Genomic DNA, 21003 nt, shown 5'->3' with positions numbered 1-21003 from the left:
GGTGTACTGTTCCCTGAAAGAGCTGAATTAGGCCAGGTGAGCCTAATAAACTGCAAACAGGGGAGATTTAGGATGAGTGGAGAAGCAAGGTTACCTGTGGAGGAACAGGTGGGGTTTCTATAGAGCCAGGAGGCTGGCAACAGTGAGAAAGGGATGGGAACTCATGAGCAAGGATTTACTTAGTAGGCCTAGAAGAGAGGGGTCTGACTAGGAAGGCTGATGGAGGAGAAACTTAAAGCAAGTCCAGGCAAGAGAGCAGTAGGGTTAGGGAAACCCCAGATCTTAACTGCTTGCTATAGGACACTGGACTGAAACCCAGAGTAGAGGGCAGGCCTGGGTTTCCCTACCATCCACTGCAGAGTGGTTTTGCATGGGGCAGTGAATGAGAAGTCTGCCTGAATCACTGAGGGAGTGATATAGTCAGGTCAGAGGGTGTAAGGACTGCCTGATTCTGCTGGTGTAGAAGGACTTTGAAAGACTCCCCCAGAATGAGAAATCATAGTGTGACCTGGCTAGAGGGCTGAGTCATGAAGCAACCATGAGACTCCATGAGTGGGAGGAGAGCTGCAACAGTGAAAGAGGGGGTCAAAAAAAGGGGCAGTGAACTGATTTTGACCCCTGACTTCAGTTCTTGGCTCCTAAGCTCCTGTCACTAGTTCTGCCTACCTTCAACCAGGATCCTGACACTACACTGGCATTTATGAATTGAAGGTTTTTGATTTTTTACTGAGAACTCAACATTTTCAGTGAAAAAACAAAACAAACCCCATCCCCCAAAAGACATTGCCTGACCAGCTCTACTTTTGGGATGTTGCAGATGAAGCCATATTTTACAACATCAGACCTTAAAATAACAGGCTGTTCTCTCTTTATGTATAAGATTGCACTAAGCACTCACATGTGATGCTACAAGAAAGAAATTATAATGTTTATATTACCAAAGATGTTCTAATTTATGGGCAAGAAACACAATAATTGGAATTAGCTAACAGTCAGACCTGTCTGGAAAAGCCCAGAAGGATTTGATAATCTTTCTTTAGGTATTTTGACCCACTGGTCCACCCTGCCTGCTTAGGTTTAGATAGTTGAATCGCTATTTGGAGGTATCCTTGGAAATTACTTTTTGTAGGGGGAATGTTGCAGCTACTGGTATGTACTTCTGTGCCTCTTCCAATCAGCACTCTCTTTATTCTCATCTTAATGATGTGGGGTGATATTTTAACTGGATTTACTTATATATATTCTTGGTATATCTTTAACTGTTCTGCCTTGCTCCAGGCTGCACTTTGTGTACCAATGTCACTGATCCTTGCATTTCCTTCTTAGTTTCTATAGAAAGCCTATAGTGCCACCACAAATCCAACTCTTCTCTTTCAGTCTCCCTTTGCACAGAAGACACAACAGCAGTAGTCTTCAACAGCATCTTTCATTTTCCAGCAAGAAGTCATCCTAATTATACAGTGATTGAATCACTCTCAACATCAAAGTAACAACACAGTTGTTTCTCCTGGTCTTTGCCCCTCAAACTTGGGGAGCCTCCTCATCAAGTCCAGGTGCCTTAAGATGCACTTGAAAATCTCCTTTAGAAGAATGATTCTTCATCTTCTCTGATGTAATTACACCCTCAGTTGCCCACAGCTGTATTTGTGGTAATAAAAAACTAAGTTTCATTATTTTATACCATGACCATATTATTAACCTTCATTCACCTCCTGAAAACACAGTACAATCAGAACAGTGCAAGAAACCTTGGTTGCCATAATGTCTTACTAACATTTGGTATTATAGCAGCCTTGTTACTGCAAATATAGTTAGGTCTGTCACCATTCCTATTCTATTTGAAACCTCATTTTTCAGGGGGTTTATAAGTCATCCACTGTGATAAACACTGGGGTGAATCTTTGTCTACAAGTTGTCAGATAAAATAGATGAAAACATAGTGGCCAAAATATGTGTACTGTGTACATCCCAAGAGATGGCAAATAAAACCTCGAACAGATGAGAGGGAGTAGAATTATTTTAGCTATATAAAAAAATGCAGCATGTTAAAAACCTTCTGGAGCTTAAGTTAAACACTGGAATTATTATGGTTTCTTTACGCCATTTCAGCAGCACAAAAAAGGGATGTAAAACTGGCCCAGCCAGGATCACCCAGTGTCGGCATGATCCATGGGAACTGTACAGTGGCTATGACATAGCCCTTCCAACAACTACGCAGAAGTTGTATTAGGTTCTGACAGGAACTTCTTTCTGCTGTGGAATATTTCAAGGTTTGTCGGTGCAACACTATCAGAACCAACCCAAGAGGAAACTTTAGGGAGTCAACAGGTAGTGCACAGACACAAGACCTTAGATGAGAAGATCATGGCTTCAAGCAGGTTCCCCAAGATACAGGCAGAATGCTTAACCCTCCCCAGGCAAAGAAATTGTGAGTGGAAGCTCATGGAGTTCCTTTCTCTTACAAGTATCATTCTGCAGGGTTTTCTGTACAGTGCATGATCTGGCCTAAGGTAATGCAACTCCTTGAAAAGATTACAAATATAAAGCCCACTGCAATTAAAGTCTAAGAGGACATAATATTTCAACTCCCACCTCACACAGTTTAACTGACACTTGTTCTTCTCAAGTTAAGGAACAAATTCTACCATAATTTACAGTCTATGCAACCTCACTAACTTCAGTGAGGTTACACAGGGCATAAGCAAAGGCAGAAGTGAAGTCTCGAATGTTCCCACTTTAAGACACCTTTAAAAATAGGATTCCTCATCATGAGATTCCTCCTAAATCATCCAAACAAGGAGATGAAGGATCAGATGTTTTCCTCTTAATGATACATAAAGGTTTGGCACTTGGCAGGTTCCATTCATTTTGGAAAAGCACAAAAAATTCAAATGCTTATACAAGAACTATCTGAACCTACCAGGCAAACAAAATTGGCCCTGGAAATTTCATGAAAAGGAGATCTCTCCTTTTATTTTGGTATTTTATCTTCCAGTGACCACTAAACTAGGAAATAAGAAGAATGTAGGGAAGGAAAGAAGGTAAAAATGTGGTCTAAGCTTTTTGGAAGCTCAATAAAATTCGGATTCAGGGTTAAATCAATTCTTATGAACACATTTACGCAATGCTTACTTCCTATTAAGCAATCACTATGCATATAAAAGAGAAATGTTACTGGCAGGATATATCTTCAGGAATACATGGCGTGGGGGAGAGACAGTTTGTGACCCATTCTTCCACTCCATCCATTTTGGACCCTGTCTGCACAAATTGTCAATTAAAATTGTGTCCTCAAGTGTATTCCCCATAGAGCAGATGCCAAGGACTTATCCATTAGTGCAGATACAAAGACTTCTAGCACCAGACAGCTGTTTCCTAGGTTAGTTACTGCAGTTTCCATACTTCAGATGGAACAAGTGACAGTCAATTGTCTGGCCAGTGCTGGTACATCCAGGGAATTAGTTCCAAGATTAATTGGATCTAGCCCTTGTACTATGGCATATTTTAATTCTCACATAGGTTTCAATTCACCACCTGTGATAATTGGGAATTCTCTGTAATATTTATAATCTTCTTATGTATGTCTGTTTCCCTCTGTACATTGCTACTCAGTGGGGCCAAAAGGGTTACATCTGCTTTTGGAGCAGAACAGGAGACATGATCTGATTCTCCCTGGAGACAAAGGACTGACTGAAAGGGAATAAGAGTTGGTTTTCAGAAGAGGCATGACAGCTCGCATCTGGGTCTACCAAAAGGTTAGAGACACAAAGCCTGAAATGGAATCCATAGCTGCTTGGCTGGCTGATGGCATGGGCTTGACTAGATGGACCATGTCTTAATCTTTATTTCTTTATGTTAATCTATGGACTTTCTGATTCTGTATGTCAAGGGACTAATACATCTTATCTTGTTTTGAAAAAGGCTGCCTGCTGTCACTGCAAATACTCACAGAGAGCATTGCAACCTGGTACAGTTCAAGCCTCCAGCAGGAGTCTAGCTTGTCTGGATTCACTGAAAGGAACCACGGGGAGAGGCAGGGATCAGCTATGCCTGAAGTCCCAGATCTTGAGTCTTGGAGGCCATGGGGCCTATCCCAGTTGGAAATATATGTGCCCCGGGGGCTCAGCGCACTAAAGGGGTCACTCCCAAGGGAATGGTTATAGTCTGGTCATAGATCAGACCTTGTGGATCCAGGATATGCCCATTATGCATAGGAATTACAGCCAATAGGGTAAGCAAGGTCACTTACTGTTCTCAAACCTTTCTAAATGCAAGCCTGAAAACTGAATTTCCTCTTTTGTTTTGTAGGTTTTATTTTTGGCTATTTTAATTAAAGCTGGGTAAAGAATGTCAAAAATATTGGGAATATGAGTAGTGTTTCTTTAAAACTCTATCACTAGGCCAAGCTGGGGGAGGAAGTGGGGTATGTATGGAAGGCTATAGGCAGAAGCTCTCCTGGGGAAGAGGGGAAGGGGAGAGATTTACCTAAGGAATCATCGTATTTTCCTTATTCAAATAAAAGCATTTGCACTCTCATCCAAGGAAGGAACAGAAACAAAAATCACAACGAAGCAATATACTTAGAAGAGAGAAAAGGTCACTTGAAGTATGGCCATTTGGAGTATGGAAACTGGAGTAAGTGACCTGCGAAATAGCTCACCAGAGCTAGAAGTCCCTGTAAACTGTAGTAATAGAGAAGTCCTTGAAATCTACTCTGAGGAATACACTCGAGGACACAACTTTAATTGACAATTTATGCAGACAGAGTCCATATCTTGATAATGAAATTCAATAAAGACAAGTGCATAATATTGTGTCCAGTATTGTGCACCACACTTTAGAAAAAGTGTTGGACAAATTGACGAGAGTCCAGAGGAGGGCAACAAAAGTGATAAAAGGTCTAGAAAACCTAACATCAGAAAAGGTTAAAAAAATGGGCATGTTTAGTTGTCAGAAAAGAAGACTGAGTGGAGACTGTTATAAAGAGAATGGTGATCAATTGCTTTCCATGTCCACTAAAGGTAAAACAAGAAGTAATCAACTTAATCCAACTTAATCCGCAGCAAGGGAGATTTAGGTTCGATATTTAGGAAAAACTTTCTAACTACAAGGACTGGACTGGACAAGTTACCAAGGGAGGTTGTGGAATCCTTGTCACTGCAGGTTTTTAAGACTGGGTTAGACAAACACTTATCAAGGATAGTCTAGGAGGTTTACTTGGTTCTGTCTCAGCATGGGGGGGCTGGACCAGACAAGTCAAGGTGTTTACCACCCATTTCTGTGATTCTACAGAACTGTCCCAAAAAACAAGGAACCCACAGAGTTAAAAAAAAATCACCAAAATGGAATTATTTTCAATCATGAATAAAGTTAAGGAACTAATCTGCTTATAGGTTTTATGCAAGAAAAGTTTGCTAAATTAGTTGGATAAACTGCTCATTGCAAATTTCTTTGTTTTGTTGGAGAATATCATGGAAAATAAAATTTGAATTAAAAAATGTGAGCATTTTAAACAGAAAATTGAATCTAGGAGTTATGTTCATCTAATTGCAGGGGGGGGGGGCAGAAATATGCTATGGGAGCTGAGTCCAATCAAAACTGCTTGAATTTTGAACACTTTCAACAAACTGTTCACAGCTGTGCCATGGTCCAAGAATTATTCAGAGAAATATAATATATAGTTTTGAATAACAAATTAACAAAAGTTACAACCTGCTGCAGATAATTCATGAGCAGAAAGAAGCAAAAATAATTAATTACAGTTACTAAAAACGATTCATCCAATTCAAGCTGTCATGCAGATTGTGGGATGCTTTAGTGTCAAACATTTAACATATCTATGTAAGTGAAAAACAATTCAACAGCATCACCAAAGACAAAACACTGATATGCTTAAACATGTTTTTGCAGTAAAAAAGGCATAATACAATAATGGCCATTGATGGAGCAGCAAAGATGAATGATTCTGGTAAACCATTATAGAGATACAGAAAAAAGACCATCTTCATGGGCAACCTCAAAGCAACCCAAAAGGACTGAGAATCCTTGAAGTGGATTATAAAAAGTCCCCAGTACAATAATATTGATTGCAATAGTTTAATTCTATGGCAATATTTTAGTGCTCATCATTTTTATTTTGTAGGCAAGAAAGCTTTTCTGGATGTGTTGCACAACGGAGGAAGTTATTCGTGAATTTTGGTATATATTTTTTACTAGTAAAGTATAGCCCCAGGGGATTTAACTCATTAACAGCAAACAAATACGATCAAATTTTTTCTTGAAAAGTTACATTGTATCCATTAATATTTATAAAAGAAATAACACATGCCCTGCATTTTTACAGTTCAGCAGGATGGAATGTTGATGACTGCAATAAAAGCACTTTAAGACTAGACTGATAATAAAAAAAAAGGGTGCATAATGCTTCATATAGATTTACTAAATGAGATGACAGCTTACTAAAGCATTAAAAATGAATATCATTCCTCATTTCCTGAACTATCTTCAATATTAGTTTGGCATGTGTGAAGGCTGATGTACAGTCTGTATTCTGTACAGACACTGTATCATACAATCTGTATTCTGTACTGATGTATCATACATCATTTCCAGACAATTTGGAGTGTTTGTGCTGATTCTATTAAAGAGACTTTAATTCAAAGAATTCTGACTGTAATGACATATTATTGTTAGTTCTTTAAAGTGAAATCTGTGACTATATCTGAGAAGTGAATTCGGTGGAGTACAGTATCTTTCAAATTGCTTCTCTTAACCAAATATACTGTAGAAAGGAGCATTAATGCATTTAAAAATATGCTGGCAGGCATATGTGGTTCTCATTGATTTGAAAAAGCAGCATACTCCAGGAAGCACCTGTACCAAGTCAGGAAGATGTTAACTTTAAGAATGGTATTATAGTGCTCCTCCACCCAGCCTCACCTATACTACACCATAGTGTGCCAGACAAAAGTGACTGAGCTTATTCTTGAAGGGAAACTGCATGTAAAAAGTAAAGACATTTAAAAGTTACTGGGATTTAAAAGCCCAAATTAATTACAGAATGAATAGTCAAAGCAAGGCTGTAAGTGATTAATAAGTACTTAAAATCTACATACAAGATGAGAACTAGGAAGCATAACTGATTCTTTATGGAAATGTTTTATTAATTGAAATGCTAACCAAACTGTCAAACTGCATGAATATCTGTGTTAAGACCAGAACAGGTGCTTTAGATACTGCAAAGATGATTAAGGGCTGGCTTCCTGTGTTTCACAACATCAAGGTCAAATGTCTTGTCCTCACCTTCCAGTCCTGTCACAACTCTCTAAGGGTTATTTTACTGGTTGTGGCAAAATGGCCGATTTTAGTCTGGTGGGTGGGTCCTGCACTTTTCTTGGCAGGGAGCTAAGATGCCACCCTCTGCCCCTGCTCTTGGGTGCCGGGAGCCCTGCTACTAGCCCAGGAAGGTGTAGAGGAGGGAAGCAGGGGAGGGGGTCTGGGTTTGCTCCTCACTCTGAGTCCCAGCCCCTCTCAGCCCCTGTGGGTTTCTTACCCTCATCCCCCTTAGGTGGATACCCTCGGTCCTGAGGTGCTGGGGGGAAGGGAGTCTTCCGGTCCTGCTGGGCAGGGTCTCCCTTACTCCAATTCTCAGGTCTTCCAAATCTCTCAGCACACCTCCAAGCTCTAGTCCTTCCTCCTCCTCTGTCTACCTGACGCAGGGGGTTTTATTAGGTTCCTACCAGGGCCTTAATTGACTGCAGGTGCTCCAATTAACCTGCTGCCACCTTCCCTAGTCTACAGGGAACCACGCCTTCATTAGCCTTGAGCTTATATATTTCCCCTCTAGCACTCTCCCACTGCTCCTTGGCCCTCCTGTATCACATGGCACATACTACTTTAGTTTGAGTGCTCTGAACCACCTAACTTATCTGCACGTCTTGTTCCCTCTGCATTCAAATCAGGCAACTTCTTCTCTACACTGTCTAGGCACCAGCAGAGGAGTCATTAAGAGCACAGGAGAGACACGTTCCCTGCTCTTAGTTTCAGTGCTCAGTCTCACTCCAGCCAAGGCAGCTGGGACCAGCAGTTACAGGGAAAGTCCTGAAGAGCCCCCATAGCTCTGGACTGGAGCATGCTCAGTTGCCCTATAAGGAGTAGTGCATCCACAGTCTGAACACATGTAGGAGCAGTGGGGGAACAAAGCATGCTCAGCAAGGATGGATCTTTGTAGATTGTAGCTTCTAAAATTGATGAATTCAACAGAGGATGTGCACCCTGTACTTATTCAAAGGCTCATAAGCTGGCTAAATTTGGGCAGATTTCCTCAGAGATGGCAAGAAGCACATCCCTGAACCAAAGATTACCTCCCTGCCAAATTTCAAGTTTCTGCTCCAAAGAATGGAAATGCTAGAGCTGATTGGCAGAATGTAACATGGGTATTTTTTCTGAGCTTCATTCTCAGAATTTTTTTTCTGAAATTTTCCAAACATATATTTAGCCTGAGGCAGATGTCTGGTACATAAAATGTCAGCCCAAATGTTTAAAGTTTGGCAAAATGATAGCATGTGAAAACAGGGTCTTATAATGAGAAGATTTGGGCAACCTCATTCAGTGCTGCTAGCCCCGCCTATAATGAGCAAAAGAACAGGTGCTACTGTTGGGATATCTATCTATCTATAATGAATATACATTATGATTCATATATCCATGTAATACGTTATAGGTCGTTGAGGCTTGGTATGAATGACATGTGCTTGACATGAATACGTGTGTTGCAAGCTGGCAACTGAAGCAAGAACTTAAAGTCAAGAACTATTAGAACTATTTGTGAAAAAAATAATCTTGTTATGGTCTTAGATATATACGGAGAATCAACAGAAAAGGAAACAACAGCTGAACAGATATAAAATTGTATAAGAACTAGAGGAAGTGGCATGCCTTGGCTCATGGCGGCCCTCCTAGGATTGTCTCTTTGGAATTGTGTGGGTAGAAGGCCTAGTAAACAAAGGCAAAGAACCGATGGTGTGACAGAATGGAATATAAATGGTTGCATATGATTTCTGCAAATCAGAGTTGTTTATTGATCCAGAGCCCTATGTGGATATAGATGTGGTTTTCACCAGCTCCCCGCGTCTTATGATCTTATGATTGGAAGGAATCTCGACTAGCCAACGGGACCATTCTGACCTTTGGACTCTGGTATAGTTTGTTTGGGGTGTGAATGTGGAGTGAGTAAGGTTTGTTTTGTAATCAATAAAGAGCATTTAGAATATTATATACCAACACTGTGTCCAGTATCTGCCTGCTCCCCATCTCGTAGGGAGACCTCTATTGCGGGTCTAACACTACCAATAGTCTACTATAGTATATTTAATGGGAGACTTAAATCTATTTTTCTCCAGTATATATCTATGCAGAAACAAAACTGCTTACAGATAACTTTGAACAACAAGATCCTGAAGTGACAAGCTGCAAAGCTGGACCTCAAACAATCAACCAATCTGGTTGGAAGGAGCACAAGTAAACATAAGTGCACAACATCTGGAGTGTATTCCATATGCCTTGCCTCTAGCACAAGTGTGGCATCAACAATGGGGAGACGGGACTATACGAAATAAGAGCGGTATAGGGGAATATATCGTAGGTAGTATTGATGCAGGAGCTGGAGTTTTAAACTCATTTACTATTGAGATGTCACAAGGAGAACGTCAGCTTCGGTAAGATTTTGGCAGTTATACAGACACATGTGACACAAAATTTCGGTGCATTATCGGAACAAGAAATAAGAAGTGTGGAACTCCAATTGAAATAAGCCCAAGCCTTGAAAACGTCTCTAAATGTAAATCTATTTGGTGTGTCTGAGATTGACAATAAAACAGTACTTGCAATACGATGTGTACAGATGCAAATTTATGAGATACAATACACAGAGAGAATGGTTGATCTGTTAAGTAATGGGCAATGGCCTTTTGAGTGGTTCAAAGATCCTCATATATGGAATCAACAAATTGCAGGATGGAAGAAATATATGGAGTTTAATTGGGAAGAAACCACTCTGAGGGGAGAGTAGAAAGGCAGAATGCTGTTACACAACACAGGGAATCAAAGAAAAGCATCAATGGCCTGGGTGTTGTCAAAAATTATTAATGAAGAGTTATGGCAAATAGCAATAAGCAGGGCTGCCCGCGGGGGCCGGGGGGGCAAGTGGGGCAATTTGCCCCAGGCCCTGGACCCCACAGACAGGGCGGGGACAATTTTGGCAGCAATTCGGTGGCAGGTCTTTCAGTCCCTCTATTCCTCGTTGGCGGCACTTCGGCGGCAGCTCAATCGCTCTGCTTCAGTCTTCTGAGGCAATTCGGCAGCAGGTCCTCCTGTCCTCTTCTTTCTTCGGCGGCACGACTTGGGTTTTTCTTTTTTTTTCCTTCGCTGCTTGGGGTGGCAAAACTAACTTTTTTTTTTATGGAAGGGGCCCCTGAAATTGCTTTGCCCCAGGCCCCCTGAATCCTCTGGGTGGCACTGGCAATAAGTGGGACACACTTGATTCAAGAAGAAGGGGATTATAAATTAGCAGAATTAACTAAACATTATGAAGAGTGGGGATGAAGTAAATGGGTGTGCCTACATCTAACTTGGTCCCTAGAGGGATGTCATTTGAACCATTCAAGTAGACAATGTATCACGCAATATTGAGCCTTTAATGGCACAAGAGTGTTTGATTTAGACAACGGGTGTATTTGTGTGGTAACCACTGAAAAACAAATATTTTGGGGAAGTATGACAAGAAAAGGCCCAATTGAGTCATGTAAATGTAGTGCAACAGAGGTAATTCTTAATGGAATTATTTACTGAGGTCCTCTATTTTTAAAAAAGGAAATTGTTTGGGAACCAAAAAATGTGGACTGGTCCTTTGATTTGAGAATTATTCCCATTGGGAATAATGGGAAAAATTGATTGATGAAAGTGAAAAAATCAGCAATCTGCAAAAGATGTATCTGAGTCTGCTCAGCTCGGAAAAATAAACATTTTGATCCACAATGGTCAAATATTAAAATTGGGGAAAGAAGGAGAAGAATTGGCAATTTCTTATTGGTATGATGTTTTTAAAGGATGGTCTCCCAGAGTCACAGCTCTTGTAAATTTAATGCTACATCCCATTATCATATTATTTGCATTAATAATTTTGTTAACCTTTAATATGCTATGTTTATATTGCCGAATAAGAAAGCGCCAAGAAGTTTTGGAGCAAGTGATATATAAAATTGAATTGCTTGCAAAATTATAAAGTGATACAATAATTAATGGCATTAATCATGTATCAAGAGGGGTGGATGTTGGGAGATTATATATATATATATATATATATATATATATATATATATATGTATGTATACACACCCTGTATATATACATTGTGATTCATATGTTATAGATCATTGAGGCCTGGTATGAATGATGCATGCTTGACATGAATACGTGCGTTGCAAGTTGGCAACTGAAGCAAGAACTTAAGGTCAAGAACTATTAGAACTATTTGTGAAAAAATAATCTTGTTATGGTCTTAGATATATACGGAGAATCAACAGAAAAGGAAACATCAGCTGAACAGATATAAAATTGTATAAGAATTGGAGGAAATGGCATGACCCCTTGAATCATGGCAGCCTCCACAGGATTGTCTCTTTGCAATTGTGTGAGTAGAAGGCCTAGTAAACAAAGACAAAGAACCGATGATGCGACAGAACGGGCTATAAATGTTGCCTATGATTTCTGCAAATTGGAGTCATTTGCTGATCCAGAGCTCCTCGTGGATATAGATGTGGATTTTGCCAGCTCCCTGCATCTTATGATCTTATGATCACAAAGAATCTTTACTGGCCATCGGGACCATTCTGACCTTTGGACTCTGGTATAGTTTGTTTGGGGTGTGAATGTGGAGTGAGTAAGGTTTGTTTTGTAATCAATAAAGAGCATTTAGAGTATTATATACCAACACTGTGTCCAGTATCTGCCTGCTCCCCATCCCGTAGGGAGACCTCTATTGTGGGTCTAACACTACCAATATTCTACTATAGAATATTTAATGTTATTAATATCTAGGAGACTTAATCTATTTTTCTCCATTATAAATCTATACAAAAACAAAACTGCTTACAGATAACTTTGAACAGCAAGACCCTAAAGTGACAAGCTGCAAAGCTGGATCTCAAAATTATATGGGTATTTAGATCTAGAAATTTGCTTCATGCTATTCTAGAGATTTGGTAGAGGCCAAAGGCAAAATTCAAATCAGGAATATTTGGAATCACTTAGTTGGTTATGACTCAACTGTAGAAAGAAAGGGACAAATTCTGAGATATTGCTATTCTTAATCACCTCGATGTCTGACCTGAAGTAATTCAAACCTTGCAAAACTATTTATCTTGGACTACAGTTAAATAAGAACAAATATGACCCAAAAGAAAAGACAAACTGAAGAAGAAATGTCCGTGCTCAACTGTGTTCATTATTAGCAGATCATGATTCTGATGCAAGACTCTGCAGGAAGTTTATATTGACTAATGGCAACAACAACAAACTAGTTAAAAAGTTACAACTTATGAAAGGCTTAACAGAAGTCCAGGTAGAAATTTAATTGCAAGTAGGTTGTGAGAAATAAAGTCATAATTACTGTGAAGATGATATATGAAGCATGTATTGTATATTCACTGAGCCACACTTGCCTTTTGAGAAGGAGATCACTCAAAAGACCACCCCTCAAAACTGATGAAAAAGATGCTAGTTGGCTACGGCAATTTGCTTCTCTCAAGTTAAGAGCACCTGGACAGGAGATAAGAAAGTAGAGAATCCTTGTCTTGCCATCTGAATTGCTCCTCTTGGAAATATCAAGAAATATAGATCTCTCTCTTTCAGCCTGAACAAAAACACTAGCAACAATTCTATTGAATGAGGACTGTAATTAAGTATTATATTACCTCGAACTGAACAAAAAGTTTCTGCCTATCCTTGTGACACCAGACACTGACAAACTGTTGACAGAATTGGAGAATTTACATCTAAATCACGAGGGGGAAAAATAGACGTTGTATGTTCTTCTATTCAGGTGACGACCTGACTAGCATTCCTATAACTAGTTACTACTTAGAACATGTGCATCTCTTTCTAAGAGCATAAAAGAACTGCAGGCCCTCAGTTTCATAATGGGCAATTGAGTCTAACTAATTTCTCCTCTGGGTAGAGAGAAACAACTTTGAATAGTGATTACCACTCTGAAACCTGTAATAATTTTGAGATTTTTGAACACTCTGGGTGAAATGAATGGGTTGAGCAAGGATTGAGTTGAAAACTGGGTAAATACCTTTGGATCTGGTGCGATATAAGACTAGATCACTTCTTTAAAATGTTACTGAACCTATATGCTGGATAAGGATAGGCCTCAGCTGGACCTGATGGGCACAGACCTGGGAAGGGCTGGTGAAGAGCTGGCACCACTGCAGATGAAGCACTCTGTGCATGATACCTCACGTTTTGAAAGATCTTAATATTACTCAAATGGTATTCAAAAATACGTTTATTTACACCCTGTCGCTTAAAAAGAGTAACATAAATAATGGCTTCTCTATTTTAATGTACTGGGTTGGGTTGCAGTTTTGGGCAGACAGAAATGAAGAGGCACTACAATGCAAAAAACCCACATCAGTTATAGCATAAAGAGCGTTTGCTCTCATTTTATTTTAATGCGGGATGATTCAGAAACCTCTGCAAAGGTGGTAATTTCCTATTAAACTCTATCTTAAAGGAGAAATGCTAATTTTTGGTTTTTCAGCATTATACAATTTAAACAAAATGTGTGGTGCTTTGGAGATTATACATTTTGCAGGCTATGGACATATTATTGGAAAATCCTGCTTAAAAGGAAAGCAAGTAATTGCAATTTCACACAATGACAGAAGGAGCTTCACTAGGAGAGGGTAGAAGGGCTCTGTGTGAGCACTATAGGTATATAACAGTGACTGTGAGGGTAGCTCTCACCAGTAGGTGAAGGCATGGGGAACATGTATGAGCATCATCTCCTCTTTCTTTATTTACCACCTCTTCTAATCACCTGGCATATGAAGGATGACTCAGTACTCTGAATAGTGCTGACCACTGTGAACCTAATCCAAAGTTAACTGGAGTCAACCGACTTCCATTGCAACCTAAAAGTGCTCCTGAGTTTGCTTTACAACTGCTGTTGGCTGCACTCACCCTGGTGAACATGCTCTGTTATATATTGCAGCTTCATTTACCTCCTTCTACTATAGACACATCACTAAAAGAAAGAGAGTTGTTAGGAGAGACTGGGAAGCAGACACATGCCCTGAGCATTGTAGGGGAGACATTTAAACCCTGCAAGGCACAGCTGTTGTTGCTCATAGTAGAGAAGTCATTCAATAATTATTTGTAGAAACCTGGAGTGATTATATCATTGTCTTAAATATAAAGGGAAGGGTATACACCTTTAAAATCCCTCCTGGCCAGAGGAAAAATCCTTTCACCTGGAAAGGGTTAAGAAGCTAGGATAACCTCGCTGGCACCTGACCAAAATGACCAATGAGGAGACAAGATACTTTCAAAAGCTGGGGGGAGGGTTTTACTTACTAAGTTCTAAGACTCCATCCCGGCAAAAGCATCACACAGACAGACTCTTTGTTTTTCCCTCCCTCCAGCTTTTGAAAGTATCTTGTCTCCTCATTGGTCATTTTGGTCAGGTGCCAGCAAGGTTAGCCTAGCTTCTTAACCCTTTACAGGTGAAAGGATTTTTCCTCTGGCCAGGAGGGATTTTAAAGGTGTTTACCCTTCCCTTTATATTTATGACAATCATAGCCTAGTTCTCTGTCTTATTGGATAGAAGTAACACCAAACATCATGGAGAAGACACTTACCCCACCTTTTAAGCACAAATTCCACAGGAATTCTACACCAGTTATGCTTGTTGAAAATACAGAGTCTACAATATAGCGGCAGACAGTGATGTGTGATAGAAACAAAGATATGAGGCTCATTGGTACTACCACAAGTGACCCTAACACTACAGAGCAGGAAGACGTTCCCAATACAGCTACATCAGGAAGTACAGAGAGAGAAGTCATGATCCACCTCTCACACTCCATTTGCAACGTGTTGTATATGTAATGAAAGTAATACATTTGTAACTTTCTGATGTCCCTTTACACTTGGGGAGGAGTATGAGTGTACAGGAATTGGGTAGTGTCTCTTTAAACAATTTGTGGGCCCCTTAGTTGTGCTGTCTATGTTCCGTTTAGAACCTTGCCAGAGCAGCAGTGTGCATATGTAGCTAAGTCTTTCTTGTTGCATACAGTTTGTAAACATGGATATTCAGACTATACTATATCTGTGTGGTTCATTCATATTCTACCGGTAGAATAAAGAGCAAAAGACGACAGTTTTGAATACATACTTTAAATGTAAGTATTTTACTTAAATACTGCACCTATGAATAAAAGTTCCATATCAACGTCTAATCAGCAGTTCTGATATGTAACCAAGACATGCAGGATCTGATAGGCTACCACTATTTTCAAGATCAAATATCCAACTGTGTGTTACATCTTATCCATCTTTAAGCTGCAGGGATTGAGACAGATGAAACACACTAATCACCCCAGTCAATTGTAACAAACAGCATCTTTTCTATTCTGAATGCTCATCTTAAATTCAGATCTCAGCTGGGTCTGCAAATGCTACCTGGGAATCATCCTAAAGCTTCCCAGCTGAAAAAATATCTCTGGTATCAATTAAAATCTTTTGGACAACTGAGGTAGCTTGACCTTTAAAATTACTGCAAAGACACTAAAATAAGACTTATAGGAAGTGGAAACATTCATGCTAAGATGTTTACTGTGTTTGGGAACTCAACAATATAGACAAAGAAATAACAGCTACCATATGAGAAAACACTTTGTATGCAGAAAGGAACTTCATTTTGCTTTGACACCTCTTCTTTTGCTCAGAAATTATGATCTGAGCCCTAGGCTATCAAACACCAATGCACAAAATTATTCACAAAGGGTTTATGGTTCAAGTGGTAAATCCAGTCATTTGCAAAATGTTGACCCTAGTGAGTCAGCACAGGAAGCTTGATCTTTCAGTTTGATGAAAATGTAATTTTATGGATGTCAAGTCGAAGTTCAAAAGTGACATACAGTGTCATACAGATAAATAGTTTTGCTGACAGCAATGCCATACTTCATAAGCACTTGTCTGGCCAATAGTAACTACCATGCTCATTAAGAAGACTTCTTGCTAGTAAATGCACATTTGATCTCATTTTACATATCATGCATGTCTCCAGAATTAAATAATTAAGACAGACCTATTTAAGAACTGCAATTAACACTTTAGGTCAATCAATATTCCATTTTAACATAATAAAGTTCTGTGGAGATAGACTGTAGGGTTTAAGTTATTTTTTGCATGCACAGCTTTCATTAGATTTAAGATAAATTACCATCAGCTAATTTTGGAGCCAGTGTCAGACAAACCAAAGTGGGAACATGTTGTAAAATTGTGGCATTAATTATACTCTAGTTGTCACAGAATGTTAGGATATAGATATTCAGGCCTGTCTGTAAAGGCCTCTTAAGAATTTAGGGGTATTCTTATCACTTGGCTAGTTATAGAGGTATAAAAGAAAGAATCAAAATCACTGTCTGCCGGTGTAAGGGCCTTCTCTTACTGTGACAATCTGAGGCCCTGTGCTTAGGTTAAGATATTTGGCTAAGCAGCAGAGGCAGCCATAAGCTGGGAAGCGAACAGTCACATCCTCACATTCCAAACTAGTCACTTTGAAATAAGGTGCTATTGGGCTGTTAGGAATACAATCCTGTCCTGATAATGCCTATCGCCTCCAGAGAAAGGGAAGTGCCTAGGGGTATGTCTACACCACGAAATCAGGTCGAATTTATAGAAGTCGGTTTTTTAGAAATCGGTTTTATATATTCGAGTGTGTGTGTCCCTGTACCGAGGCTAGCGTCGACTTCCGGAGTGTTGCACTGTGGGTGACTATCCCATAGTTCTCGCAGTCTCCGCTGCCCATTGGAATTCTGGGTTGAGATCCCAATGCCTGATGGGGCTAAAACATTGTCGCGCGTGGTTCTGGGTACATATCGTCAGGCCCCCGTTCCTCCGTGAAAGCAAGGGCAGACAATCGTTTCGCGCCTTTTTTCCTGAGTTACCTGTGCAGATGCCATACCACGGCAAGCATGGAGCCCGCTCAGGTAACTGTCACAGTATGTCTCCTGGGTGCTGGCAGACGCGGTACTGCATTGCTACACAGTAGCAGCAACCCATTGCCTTCTGGCAGCAGACAGTGCAATATGACTGGTAGCCGTCATAGTCATGTCCGATGTGCTCCTGGCCACGTCGGCCGGGAGTGCCTGGACAGACATGGGCGCAGGGACTAAGTTTGGAGTGACTTGACCAGGTCATTCTCTTTAGTCCTGCAGTCAGTCCTATTGAACCGTCTTATGGTGAGCAGGCAGGCAATACGGATTGCTAGCAGTCGTACTGTACCATCTTCTGCCGGGCAGGCAAGAGATGGGGATGGCTAGCAGTCATATTGCACCATCTTCTGCTGGGCAGGCAAGAGATGAGGATGGCTAGCAGTCGTATTGCACCGTCTTCTGCCGAGCAGCCATGAGATGTGGATGGCTTGCAGTCCTTCTTCACCGTCTGCTGCCAGCCAAAGATGTAAAAGATAGATGGAGTGGATCAAAACAAGAAATAGAACAGATTTGTTTTGTACTCATTTGCTTCCCCCCCTCCCCTGTCTAGGGGACTCATTCCTCTAGGTCACACTGCAGTCACTCACAGAGAAGGTGCAGCAAGGTAAATCTAGCCATGTATCAATCAGAGGCCAGACTAACCTCATTGTTCCAATAAGAACAATAACTTAGGTGCACCATTTCTTATTGGAACCCTCCGTGAAGTCCTGCCTGAAATACTCCTTGATGTAAAGCCACTCCCTTTGTTGATTTTAGCTCCCTGAAGCCAACCCTGTAAGCCGTGTCCTCAGTCGCCCCTCCCGGCGTCGGAGCAACGGCAAACAATCGTGCATCTGAGCTGAGAGTGCTGTCCAGAGTAGTCACAATGGAGCACTCTGATGGGGCTAAAACATTGTCGCGGGTGGTTCTGGGTACATATCGTCAGGCCCCCGTTCCCTCCCTCCCTCCATGAAAGCAAGAGCAGACAATCGTTTCGCGCCTTTTTTCCTGAGTTACCTGTGCAGACGCCATACCACGGCAAGCATGGAGCCCGCTCAGGGAACCGTCACCTTATGTCTCCTGGGTGCTGGCAGACGTGGTACTGCATTGCTACACAGCAACATCAACCCCTTTCCTTGTGGCAGCAGACAGTACAGTATGACTGGTAGCCGTCCTCGTCGTGTCTGAGGTGCTCCTGGCCACGTCGGCCAGGAGTGCCTGGGCAGACATGGGCGCAGGGACTAAATTTGGAGTGACTCGACCAGGTCATTCTCTATAGTCCTGCAGTCAGTCCATTGAACCGTCTTATGGTGAGCAGGCAGGCGATACGGATTGCTAGCAGTCCTATTGCATCATCTTCTGCCGGGCAGCCATGAGATGTGGATGGCATGCAGTCCTTCTGCACCGTCTGCTGCCAGCCAAAGATGTAAAAGATAGATGGAGTGGATCAAAACAAGAAATAGACCAGATTTGTTTTGTATTAATTTGCTTCCCCCACCCCCAGTCTAGGGGACTCATTCCTCTAGGTCACACTGCAGTCACTCACAGAGAAGGTGCAGCAAGGTAAATCTAACCATGTATCAATCAGAGGCCAGACTAACCTCATTGTTCCAATAAGAACAATAACTTAGGTGCACCATTTCTTATTGGAACCCTCCGTGAAGTCCTGCCTGAAATACTCCTTGATGTAAAGCCACCCCCTTTGTTGATTTTAGCTACCTAAAGCCAACCCTGTAAGCCGTGTCGTCAGTCGCCCCTCCCTCCGTCAGAGCAACGGCAGACAATCATTCCGCGCCTTTTTTCTGTGCGGACACCATACCAAGGCAAGCATGGAGGCCACTCAGCTCACTTTGGCAATTAGGAGCACATTAAACACCACACGCATTATCCATCAGTATATGCAGCACCGGAACCTGGCAAAGCGATACCGGGCGAGGAGGTGACGTCAGCGCGGTCACGTGAGTGATCAGGACATGGACACAGATTTCTCTGAAAGCATGGGCCCTGCCAATGAATGCATCATGGTGCTAATGGGGCAGGTTCATGCTGTGGAACGCCGATTCTGGGCTCAGGAAACAAGCACAGACTGGTGGGACTGCATAGTGTTGCAGGTCTGGGACGATTCCCAGTGGCTGCGAAACTTTCGCATGTGTAGGGGCACTTTCATGGAACTTTGTGACTTGCTTTCCCCTGCCCTGAAGCGCATGAATACCAAGATGAGAGCAGCCCTCACAGTTGAGAAGCGAGTGGCGATAGCCCTGTGGAAGCTTGCAACGCCAGACAGCTACCGGTCAGTTGGGAATCAATTTGGAGTGGGCAAATCTACTGTTGGAGCTGCTGTGATGCAAGTAGCCCACGCAATCAAAGATCTGCTGATATCAAGGGTAGTGACCCTGGGAAATGTGCAGGTCATAGTGGATGGCTTTGCTGCAATGGGATTCCCTAACTGTGGTGGGGCCATAGACGGAACCCATATCTCTATCTTGGCACTGGAGCACCAAGCCGGCGAGTACATAAACCGCAAGGGGTACTTTTCAATAGTGTTGCAAGCTCTGGTGGATCACAAGGGACGTTTCACCAACATCAATGTGGGATGGCCAGGAAAGGTACATGACGCTCGCATCTTCAGGAACTCTGGTCTGTTTCAAAAGCTGCAGGAAGGGACTTTATTCCCAGACCAGAAAATAACTGTTGGGGACGTTGAAATGCCTATATGTATCCTTGGGGACCCAGCCTACCCCTTAATGCCATGGCTCATGAAGCCGTACACAGGCAGCCTGGACAGTAGTCAGGAGCTGTTCAACTACAGGCTGAGCAAGTGCAGAATGGTGGTAGAATGTGCATTTGGATGTTTAAAGGCGCGCTGGCGCAGTTTACTGACTCGCTTAGACCTCAGCGAAACCAATATTCCCACTGTTATTACTGCTTGCTGTGTGCTCCACAATATCTATGAGAGTAAGGGGGAGACATTTATGGCAGGGTGGGAGGTTGAGGCAAGTCGCCTGGCTGCTGGTTACACGCAGCCAGACACCAGGGCGGTTAGAAGAGCACAGGAGGGCGCGGTACGCATCAGAGAAGCTTTGAAAACCAGTTTCATGACTGGCCAGGCTACGGTGTGAAAGTTCTCTTTGTTTCTCCTTGATGAAACCCCCCGCCCCTTGGTTCACTCTACTTCCCTGCAAGCTAACCACCCTCCCCTCCTCCCTTTAATCATTGCTTGCAGAGGCAATAAAGTCATTGTTGCTGCACATTCATGCATTCTTTATTCATTCATCACACAAATAGGGGGATGACTACCAAGGTAGCCCAGGAGGGGTGGTGGAGGAGGGAAGGAAAATGCCACACAGCACTTTAAAAGTTTACAACTTTAAAATTTATTGAATGCCAGCCTTCTTTTTTTGGGGGCAATCCTCTGTGGCAGAGTGGCTGGTTGGCCAGTGGCCCCCCCACCGCGTTCTTGGGCGTCTGGGTGTGGAGGCTATGGAACTTGGGGAGGAGGGCGGTTGGTTACACAGGGGCTGTAGTGGCAGTCTGTGCTCCAGCTGCCTTTGCTGCAGCTCAACCATACACTGGAGCATACTGGTTTGGTCCTCCAGCAGCCTCAGCATTGAATCCTGCCTCCTCTCTCACGCTGCCGCCACATTTGAGCTTCAGCCCTGTCTTCAGCCCACCACTTACTTTCTTCAGCCCGCCACTTACTCTCTTCAGCCCGCCACCTCTCCCGGTCATTTTGTGCTTTCCT

This window comes from Lepidochelys olivacea, assembly GCF_965140295.1.
Source record: "Lepidochelys olivacea isolate rLepOli2 genome assembly, chromosome: 1".
In the NCBI taxonomy this organism is placed as follows: Eukaryota; Metazoa; Chordata; order Testudines; family Cheloniidae; genus Lepidochelys; species Lepidochelys olivacea.
This window is presented reverse-complemented; position numbering follows the sequence as displayed.